Source organism: Rattus norvegicus, chromosome X (genome assembly GCF_021556685.1).
Source record: "Rattus norvegicus strain SHRSP/BbbUtx chromosome X, alternate assembly SHRSP_T2T, whole genome shotgun sequence".
Lineage (NCBI taxonomy): Eukaryota > Metazoa > Chordata > Mammalia > Rodentia > Muridae > Rattus > Rattus norvegicus.
The window spans coordinates 151,504,975-151,515,169 of NC_141554.1; the positions used below are offsets into that span (position 1 = coordinate 151,504,975).

Below are 10,195 nucleotides of genomic sequence, written 5' to 3' on the forward strand. Positions count from 1 at the left end.
TTTTACTACATTTTTCTATCTCTCCTACAGCAAGACCTTCATATGCATACATAAGTTCTCCTTGTGCCATGCAAATATGAACTGTCACCTTGCAGTTTTATTCAGTCAGCCAAAATTATTAAGACTTTAATTTTTTGCCAAGAGTTGATCTAGTTCCTAGGTATCTAGATTGAGTACATCATGTTAGCATTCAAAACTTTATGACTTTTATAATTTAAATATAATGATATTGTGCATATAGGTGATAGCTACTGACTGGTAGAAAGTCAGTATTCTCAATCTATAGTATAAATAAAATGAATAACATTCGTACATAGATGGAAGGCGGCTTTATTAGCAAAGGAAAGTAGAGATATTCAGCTGGAGAGCTAATGCTTTCCTATTATTATCTATGTCTGTGAGTAAAGGACATGCACATCATCTAAAGATCGTAAATGAGTGATTTCCTTCACCTCTATTTTCATCAAATCATTTCTGTGTTATTGGTTGTCTTGCCTCTAGAAGTTCGGGTCATCACAGACTCTTCTTTCTCTTTACTCTAAATCTAATCACTTGCATTTTTTGTGTTGTTCCACTCTCGCACTTCTAATCACACATCATCTGTCATCTGGAGCAATGCTTCTCAAGCTTTTATTTCATTCTGCCAGACCTCCAAGATATAATACTACTATTAGTAATAAGAGCTGTGGCACATTACATTATTATTAATGTAATCTCCTTTATTTTGTAGAATAGGAATATTTCCTGTGTCTTTTTGATGCTAGAATTGCTTCTGTACCTGCTTTGGTTAAATGTATGATGCATCAGAAGCTTGCTATGTATTATGGTATATTTGATCTTGCCCTCTTGTGCCTCCATTCTAGGAAAATGCCCTCTCTTGAGTAGCTAGGTGGGTACAGGAGAATTGTAGGATGATGTCATTTTGTAGCAAGGCGGATCCAGGATAAGGCAAAACCTATCATTGGAAGAGAAGGAAGGGTAGGTGGGGAAAAGTCTAGAAAGCAGAGAGGAGGAGGGAGAACAAAAAAGAGGAAGATGGAGACAGAGAGGAGGATAATTCCAACCCAGGTGGTCAAGGTCAATTTTATCCTGTCTAAGTGGGCAGTTTTTATCTTTATTAATTGGCAGTGTATTTATTCTGTCTGTGTATTGTAGATTGAGAATTTAACATATAGATCTAATTGTTAAACTACTGGTCTCTAGAGCTTTCATTTTACCGGGCTACAGGGGATGTGTGCAAAGTTCCTGGCAGGCAGAAAGAGACAGCTTGTCTCAGTTTTGGTAGCCATTCTAGGCTATAGAATGCCTGGAACTAGCATGGGATAGTGCCATGCTAGAAAAGGCCCGCGGAACACAATGTGTGTGTGTGTGTGTGTGTGTGTGTGTGTGTGTGTGTGTGTGTGTGTGTCAGGCATGGGAACAACCCACCAAGGGGACACTATGTGAAAGTAGCAGGCAGAGAGACAGCCAGAGTGTGCGGCTCCCGCAGATCTGAGCAAAGTGGAAACAGGTGGGTAACAGTAGCTGCTGATCCATTTTTATTTTTACCGCAGCAAAGATTAAGGAACATAAAATGAAGAAAGAAGAGACTACACTCTGGAAAGGGATTATGCTTACACTATTTATCTACCCTCAGAAGCAGAGCTACTCTAATTGACTAAGATACTCATAGCCCAAAGAAGTTGAATTATGATATAGACTTCTCAGTTCAGCAGCACTTTTTCTTTTGGTATGTGAATTCAGGTATGTAGATGTATGGATGTGTGCAGGTGTATATATGTATGCACCTTGAGTTTTGTCCATCTGGATCCACCCACCTTGCTTTTTATTTTGTCTTTTCTGAGACAAGGTCTCTCACTGATAACTTGGGCTCCCTATTCACTGGTCAGGTAGGTTGGCTGGACAGTGAGCTCCCCAGAGGTCTGCCTCTCATTGATGCCTCTGTTCTGAAATGTGACAAGCATGTGTCAACATGGGTGGCTTTTTAATGTAGGTTCTGAAGATGGATGTCCTCGTGCTTGTAATAGAAGCATTTTCCCAACTGAAATGCCTCCTCTGTCCCAGTTAGCCATTTCTGAATACGTAAACTGAAGATTATTATGATGTCTACAAAATAAAACTTGTAGAAAAGTTGTTAATAATATCCTTAGATAATGCTTAGATGGACATGTATGAATACATGAAAATACAAGTTTTCTATATACAAAAAATACAATAAAAATTACTTTAAAATTTGGGAGAAATATTTGCAAATCACTTCTCTGATAAAGGAATAATATCAAAAGCAATACAAAATCATAAAACACATAGCAAACAACCTGGTTCAAAACAAACAAAAGTATAAAAAGGTAATTTCGAAAGAACATAAGGATGCCCAATGGTTATAAGAAAAAATGTTTACTATAACTCATCATCTGGGAAAAAAATCAAAGCTACAGTGAGGTTATTATCAAAGCAAAAGTAATATTAGGCAAAGTGACAGAAAAAAGAAAACCCTCATACAGTGTTGTAGGAATGTAAGCTGGCACAACTGCTATGGGAAACAGTGTGTGGCATCCTCAAAAACATGAAAAATGGAACTAATCACATGGTCAAGCAATCTCTCTGTTGTATGTACAAAGAAAATAAATTTAAGGCATGTAGAGACAAGTTTCTATTCACTGTTCACTGTAGCATGTTTTATGGTAGATGACATGGACATGCTTTTGTGTACCACTTAAGTATATACAATTAAAAGCAAGCAACCATGCAAACTTCAAAAAGAAAGTATTGAAAGATGACAGAAAATAACACTAGCTGCTTCAAATGGTGGCAGGCCATAAGCACTTGACAAATTAAAATGGTTCTATATATTTTAAAATTATCCCAAATGCAACTGGAAACCATTGGAGGGGCTTCACTAAAGCTTGATGCTAAAGATTAGGCTAGTAGCTGGTGTTGTATGGAAAATTAAATATAGACTATATCAAAAGAACACAGAGAACATCAGGGTGACTTAAGAGTTAAATCTCACTCCTGCATGTGGTCAGTGAGATAGAAAGCAGACTATGGGGGAAGATGTCCATGTCTTCCTGATGAAGGACAAGGAGGGGATTATCATTATGACCAGAGTTCCAGCTCTAGTATCCATATAGCTGAAAAACTGACCTATTAGAATCCATCCACTCAGTGAAAAACATTTGTATGCAGGTAGAATGCTAAAGCATCTTTGAGCTTGAGTTTCTTGTAAGACATTCAGATGCACATAACAAACAAGTCGAGTGACTCTGCCTCAAGGAGTAGATGCTCAGGCAGCACTGAGCTACTTCCTTATTTCCCTTAGAATGCTTTGCTCATCTACCTTTCTATGTTTTCTTATCAGTTGTTTGCTATAGGTTAATTTCTTTCTTCTATTAGGGGTTCATTTTGTCACCTGACACAAACTAGCATCATCCTGGAGAACCCCAATTGAGAAAATGAGTCCATCCTAGTGGCCTATATGCAAGTCTATGAGGGGGTTTCTTGATTGAAATCAATGGGTCAAGCCAAAAGGGGTCTCTGCCACCCCTGGACAATTGATGCTACACTATATGAGAAAGGTAACTAAGTAAGCCTTGAGTATCAAGACAGTAAGCAGTGTTCCTCCATAGCTTCTGTTTGAATTCTTGACCCCAGGATCCTGCCTTGAGTTCTGCTCTGACCTCCCTTCATGATAAGCAGTAATCTGAAAGAAACACCTTCCTCCATAGGTAGCTTTGGGTAAAGGTATTTTTCACAGAATTAGAAAGCAAATAAGACACCCCTATTATCCTTCAAATGTAAGATGACAATGTACCTCTACAATGAAGCTTTCCTTCCCTTTCACATATAAGCATCTGATTTTAGTGGTACATTGCATTGATTATCCAGAACAGAGAATACATAATTCTAGCTATTCAGCCTTTTTAAAAACATATTTTCATTCTTCTTAGATTCTGATTTCTATATAGTCACACATTTGCTCTGCTCTAATGCTTCTTCCTCCTTCAGTTACAGCTCAGACAAAACACACAGTAGGTATGCAGAGAATGTACAATAACTTTCATTTAAATAACACATTCTATTAAGGAGATATTGGAGGAAAAGAATGGGAGTATTTTTTTCCTGACTAAATATACTGAAATTTAATCCTTTCAGCAAACAATTGAAGCTCAAAAACTTTTGTTTGTCATGCGTCCTTGTTGGCATAGGCTAACACAGTACAGAATGCCTTAAAAGGGGCTACATTTTGGTGAGCATTTCCTAAAGCTCAGTTCTGATGATTTCAGGTACTGATTGTGCATGTTCCCTTTCACTTATTCCTCTTGGCATAACTCTACTGCTGCTGGATTTGCTGATTCCATCATTCCCTGAAGAATTCTAATATTTTATCTGTACTCATCTTTTCTCCTGCTTTGCCCAGTACTTGGGACCTGGTTCTCTTTATCATTTCTTAGTCTACCCCTTATCTTTGCAATTTTGTTTGAAAATTTGTCTCTTTTTGTAGGACATATAGTCCTAGAGCTGTTTTTGCATCTGCCTTGTAATGAATTAAATCAGGTCTGACACCATAAAACTCTGACTTGGTAGCACTGCTGTATTTTGACAACACTAAACACATTAGACATTGTGTTATATTTAGATGTCAGTTTTTCCTTTGCTTCCTGGACTCTAAAGCCCCTTGGATTTCCCTTTGGCTGTCCGGAGACATATATACATATGCACATAAACATACATACATACACACACATACACAAGCATATATCCAAGTTTTCCAAACATCGTGGATCCTCACAATTGAATATAAATAATAAAAAACAACCCAGAAAACTTTAAAATGTGTTTTCCTGAGCATTACACACAAGGCTTCTGGGAAGGAGTTCTGAGTCCATCAGGGGATTTCGATACCGAAGAAACACAGAAGAGAAGTTAAGTTAGTAATGAACAAATCTTCCAGCTACAATCATTGCTTTCTGGTCCTATTGTTCCCTTCTGTTAAAACTTTCCCTTAGACATCTCAATGGAAGGCATCTTTATAAACTTAGGAATGTAAAGTCGCTGTCACTGTTGACCCTCTATGTAAGTTACTGACTAGTACTGCAGAGTCTATGTAAGTGATAGTGGTCATAGTGGTGAATGATTTGTGTCCCAGCACTCACTCACAAAACAGATGCAGAGGATTCCAGTGCAGCTTGGTCTACAGAGTGAATTACTGTTTTCTCCACTTAAACTCTGCTCCTCACTCCATTTACCTGAACTTCCATATAGCAGGCATTAGCTTGTCTGTAACAAGATTTATGATGTCAATGCTTTTGAAAACTTTCACTGACTTCCTAATATACAGCAAAGTTCCACTCATACTAGGCTCTTGAGTGGCCTGGCACTCAGCCCCTTTGCCTAGAGGCCAAATTTGTTCACCGTTTTATTCTTGTCAATAAATATTTTATCAGAAACAGAACTACATCAATAGGTTTGCTTATTTTCTGCCTCTTGGTTTGTCCTACAAGAGCATAGTAAGTTACTTGTATTAGAGATCATATGGATGGTGAAATCAATATTTGTTCTCTGTTACTTCACAGAAATGTCTACTAATCCTGGTAGAGCTTCTGCTTTGCTCACCACATGCATGCATTAGCTCAGATTGGTTTTTCAGCATCGTAGACCCTTATAAACTCCAGTCTTCAACGACTAATATAAGCTTCTTAGCTTATATTAGCTGGCCAAGCCCACTCCTTTGCTCCAGGCTTATACTGAATAAGACTGAATTAAAGAGAAGTCCTTAAAAGATTCTGGCATGAGAATGAGCTTTAGATTCGGCTTAAGTCCTTGTCACTCACCACTGATCTGAGCTGTAGAAGTTTGACACATGATAAGGTTAAAGGGTACTAAGGGAGGCTTAGTTTGTCCTGTTGACTAGCTTGAAGTATTATCACCTGCTCCATTATTGTAGTCTTGTTTCCTATTTCTAGGCATTGTGTTCTTTCAAACCCGATAGGGAATGTGGTATCTGACTGTGAATTAAGAAAACCCATTATCTGATGAAAAACAACGGAAAACGGAAAAAGCTTTAATGTGAATGGGAGTACTTGACTACTACCATAAGGAAGATCCTTGCTTGAGGTGTGATGGGACTTCCAGTACACGACGAAGTGGTAGAAGCCTCAAGGCTACATGCACTGTAGAAAGCACAAAGGTCTCACATGAGTACCCCACACTCTCAACATTTAAGCATGCCAGTGCTCAATCAAGAGAAGTATCTATTTCTATTTTTCTTAACTTTAATGCAAAACTGATTAGACAGAGGTTATTTATTTAACACTGTGACAATTTAGAAGTGAAACAGGAGTTGAAAGTATAAAGCTGATAGCTCTGAATGAGTTAACAGTACCTGTAGGAGTAGTTGTGGGTTTTTGTTTGTTTGTTTTTTTATTTGTTGTTGTTATTGTTGTTTCGTTTTGTAATTTAAAGGCTCAGGGACTATGGAATAGTCACGTTTGATGGCTTCTCATTAATAGTAGTGAACTAAAATAAAATCGTAATTGCATTTACAGCCATCACAAAATACTTCAAAATCTTAAAAAAAAAAAACCTTAGAAAGCCTGAAGAATCAAAACTCTTGAGATCTGAAGACATAGTTTTTATTTTCCTCTTCTTTTAATGATAACTTTCTATCTCAGTAGGATGAAATTGCAATGGATATTAATGGGAATGTTTTTCTGGTTAAGATAATTTTCACTTGTCCTTAATATTTTCTGTTGATCTACAGCTTTAACTAACTATAATAATTATAATTCCCTGGCATAAATTACAATTGCATATAATTAAGTGTAAATTTAAAAACAAATGGCCCAACTGCAATTACTTAAGGCAATACAATGCTACAGACCCCTGTGTTTTGTTTACCAGCCCAAAGTACAGTAAAAAATTGAAATTTTTCTTTGAAATAATAAATACCAGCATATTCCATGAGGTTGGTACTATAATGCCACCTTTAGTGCAGTGGACCAAGCAAGCTGTTTTTCCTTTTTAAAATGCCGATACCCAATATAAAAGTGTTGACAATTAGAGGGATTATTGTATTTCTCATCTAACATGATATTTAATATATAATTAGTATTTGGTGGTTATATTTTATTTGCAATTACAATGCATAGAAGATAGTGTTTACTAATAAACTTCAATAGAACAAGTTTTTGAATGTTCAGGGTAAATTTTGCTTGGTAATTTTGACTTGACTTTTATCAGTGCACAATCCAGAACTTCCTTACACTTTTAATATGTGGAATGTCCTCAAAGACCATCCAGTGTAAGCCTGAATTTAGATAATTGTTTTCAGATAACTTCTGTTCTCCTTTTCTGAATCATTCTTACTTTGGACACTAAGTAAAAAGAGGTCCAGGTATTATAGCTGATTCTTTTTAGTTATAAGTTGCTGTGGGACCTTGTGAAAATTGCAGTTCGGTTTCAATGGAGTTTCTCATATAACCTCAGCTATAGATTCTCATAGCCTCTATGGAACTTACAGAGAAAACCAAACAGTACAATGTAAGCATCATTAAGCTGTGTGTCAGGAGTTCCTGGACAATGGTGGCAATGATAGATTATGTGACCTAACTCATGCTCCCTCTCAAACCTTTCTTGGGATGATAGGAACCAAGTCATTTGATTTAGAAAGTTACTGAGCACATATCCTCTATGTCCCTTTGATGGTCCTTAAACAGGGAAGATGTTTATTCACCAACACTTATATGGTCTACCCTAATATTGATAATGAGTATGCTGGTCAAAAGACCATTTAGTGTATAGCTTTATCGGGGTATAGTATGATTCACTTGAAAGGCTAAGCTTTTTTGACAGATTTCTATTAAGAAGGATACCTGAAATCTTATATGCATTTGGGATTAGATGATCAAGTCTGCAAGCACAGTTTGCTTTGTGCTGGAGAGTAGGCATCTGGAATGAGTAAACGGAGAGTGGAAAAGTTGTTTCTAGACTAAGCTTTACTTTCTTATAATATGCACAATGAAGCTTAGGGAAACATTGACAAGTTCAAGGGGGTTTGGTGGACCCAGATGTAATTTTAATTAAATGCTTCCATTTGATTCTCTTAAAGCCTGTTTTCCTTCAGGATGCACTGGTTGACTTCTTAATCCCGGTGGCTTTATCAAGTTTTCAATACACATTTCTGCATAACGCCTTCGTTACATACTGAAAAAAGGCTTAGTGAATTTTCATGGTTGGAATTGATGCAGCAGCATTTCAGCAGCTGTACCAAATCTTTAAAAAAATGAGTATTTTCTGAAATACTGAATGTAAGGAGAAAAATAATAGTCATGCTTGTGCTAACCCTTGAGCAACCCTAACAGTTTCAGCAATAATGCTCTTCTGTAGTTAGAGTAGAGGCTCCAGAGTGAGAAATTAATTCCTTGGATTCTGGTTTACAGCCTAAACCATTGAGCTCTAATCACATTGCAAGCAAATCTAAAAGACAAAAAAACATGTTCCAAAAGTTGAATTTTCTGCTGATAACTCAGTCTATCTTCTTATAATTATTTTCATGACAACCAGACTTCACTAAATTTTCTATATTTCTAGAACTTTGGGAAGTTAAATGGTAGTACAGTGTGTGATTCTTTCTATAAATAATTTTGAGTTTCCACAGTGGAGAGTAGTTCCACATTGAAGAATAGTATAGAATAAAATGACAAGCAGTTCCTTTGGGCTGGAAGATAACTGATGAACCAAAACAAAGATGCAATGTGGAAGAAACACAAAACTGAAATGCTCTCATGTATCATAATCTTATGCTAGTGAGTATTGGCCTCTGAATCCTACAGTTTATATGTATTGCCAATAGAAAAACAAAAAAGAAAAAAAAATCTCCCTAAACTAGCCTGTGCCATAGATAGTCATGGCTGTTCACAACAGCAGAACAGAATAATTTTCAGCAGGGAGGACTTGGCAGAGATGGCATATCCTGCTATGGAGCAAAGGGATCCATGGCAGATACATGACTTCCTGGGGCTTCGTTCAGGAAATGACTTCTGAAATAGGCACTTAATATATTCCGCTGAAGTAAAATTTCTGAAAACAAACCAGAAGACCTAGCACAATTTTATTACAACATTGGAACCCAAATGCTTATAATGATCTATTTTATTTCCTGAAAATACATATTATATAAATGTATTGTCTAGTACTTCTCTTAAACAAAAATATTGCTTGTCATCATTTTAACAGATGTGACAATTCAGAAGGCTTCAACATCAGTCCATAACATTACTCAACAAAAATGATCATTTGAGGATATCAAAGTAATTATACCTTTCATTTGACCAGTCTCTCTCTCTCTCTCTCTCTCTCTCTCTCTCTCTCTCTCTCTCTCTCTCCCTCTCTCTCTCTCTGTGTGTGTGTAATTATGAAAATCTTATAGGCACTGCATGTTTATTTAAAAGAAAAATTATACTTAAAAAATGAGTCTAATACTTGATATATTTTTACCATAAAGTGTTCAGCAATTAGATTTTGAGGTCTGATATTTGTTCTGTGAAAACTCCTTTGACCTTATTGTTCTATCAAGTCTTTAGGCATCAGTTTCTATTAAATGTTCCTTCTTTTAAAATAGATTTACATGTTCTAGTAATTTTTAATTATAAACATAACCCTTGGATTGCTTATTTTTTATATAGGTGCAACTACATTGTTTTCTGAGAATGTTTATACAGGGTGTAGAAGGCTTGACTTACACCATAGCTAATGTTCTGTGAGTAACACATGACACCAGTCATTTAGTAAGCACACACAATGAAGACCCTAATGAGAAATTTTAAAAATTAGGAAAATCAAAAGGAAATCCTGAAATCTAAGGAAGTCAGAAGATAAGCTCAGTCCAATTATGACTACGTACAACACAGTGGTTATGTTTCAATTTAAAATGATACCAAAGTAATTTTTATCTGGGGATGAAGTAGCTAATCCATTTGTAAACTTTAGATGAGGCAGGGACATTTTGATATTTATCAGTTACATATCTATATTTGTGTATCATCCACTGTTTGTGTCTATTATTTTCTTTGTGCATGTGTACAGGTATAAGTTCCCTAATTATATAAACTAATAGGAAAACTGTACTGAGTATAGAGCAAATTATTTGAATTTCTCTTTGCTCTTGAGCTTGGATAATATCAGACTAATAAAA

The 10,195-nt window shown here is 36.2% G+C and overlaps 1 protein-coding gene across 1 annotated transcript in view; it reads right to left on the reverse strand.

Moving 5' to 3' along the window:
• Positions 1-10,195, reverse strand: part of Slitrk4 (SLIT and NTRK-like family, member 4) — a 28,842-nt gene that overhangs the window by 6,507 nt on the left and 12,140 nt on the right. The window lies entirely within an intron of this gene.